At 40.9% G+C, this 1,243-nt stretch overlaps 1 pseudogene; it reads left to right on the top strand.

Moving 5' to 3' along the window:
- LOC102279135 (olfactory receptor 7A5-like) lies at positions 1 to 945 on the top strand (annotated as a pseudogene).
- The last annotated feature ends 298 nt before the right edge of the window (positions 946 to 1,243 follow it).

Genomic DNA, 1,243 nt, shown 5'->3' with positions numbered 1-1,243 from the left:
ATGGGACCAAGCAACAACACACAAATTTCGGGATTTCTTCTTCTGGGACTTTCAAACGAACCAGCACTACAGCCCCTCATATTTGGACTTTTCCTCACCATGTACCTGATCACTGTATTTGGAAACCTACCTCTCATCTTGGCTGTCATCTCAGAATCCCAGCTCCACACCCCCATGTACTTCTTCCTCTCCAACCTGTCTTTTGTAGACATCTGTGTCACCTCCACCACCATCCCAAAGATGCTGTGGAACATCCAGATGCAGAGCAAAGGTATCACCTATGAAGGCTGTATTACCCAGATGTATTTTTATATTCTCTTTGCAGAATTAGATGACATTTTCCTGAGTGTGATCGCCTATGATCGGTATGTGGCCATCTGCCACCTTTGTACTACATGGTCATCATAACCTCCCATCTCTGTATTGCTGGTTCTGATATCCTGGGTGCTGATTGCCTTGTATCCCTTGCTACATAGCTTAATGGTGCTGCAATTGTCCTTCTGTCCAGTTCTACAAATCCCCCACTTTTTCTGTGAACTCCTTGAGGTGGTACAACTTGCCTGTTCTGACAACTTTCTTAATAACACAGTGATGTATTTTGCAGCTGTCCTGATGGGTGGTGGTCCTTTTGCTGGTATCCTAAACTCTTATTCTAAAATAGTTTCCTGCATATGTAAAATCATATCAGCTCAGGGAAAGTATAAAGCATTTTCTACCTGTGTGTCCCACCTCTTGGTTGTCTCCTTATTTTATTTTATAGCCTTAGGAGTGTACCTTAGCTCTGGTGCTACCCACACCTCACATTCAAGTACAATCGCCTCGGTGATGCACACGGTGGTCACACCCCTGCTTAATGCCTTTATCTACAGTCTGAGAAATCAAGATATAAAGGGGGCTCTGAAGAGATTCTACTTCATGCCAACTTTAAAAGACCAAATACCCTAGTACCCTGGATTGCACAGCTCAAAGCCTCTGAACCAGAATTAGTGATTCTTTGATCATAGTGGAATAAAATTTTCTCCTTCTACTTGTTTCCCAGGATTTCCATTTTTCTTTTCATCTTTGGATTCAGCATCTTTATGCAATTTTAGGAACTCTCTTTATTAAGCTTTTCCCACAGTCTTATACATAGGCCATTTTGTTTTTTCCTTCTTCAAAATTTTCCTACCTTTGGGTCAAAAATGTTTATAGATTGCATTATTTGTTGGGGCATCATAGATTTATTAAGAATTATTACTTCTTA

The sequence above is a fragment of the Bos mutus genome, chromosome 7, assembly GCF_027580195.1.
Source record: "Bos mutus isolate GX-2022 chromosome 7, NWIPB_WYAK_1.1, whole genome shotgun sequence".
Lineage (NCBI taxonomy): Eukaryota > Metazoa > Chordata > Mammalia > Artiodactyla > Bovidae > Bos > Bos mutus.
The sequence above is the reverse complement of the archived record's forward strand: the minus strand, read 5'-3'. Positions and strand labels throughout refer to the sequence as shown.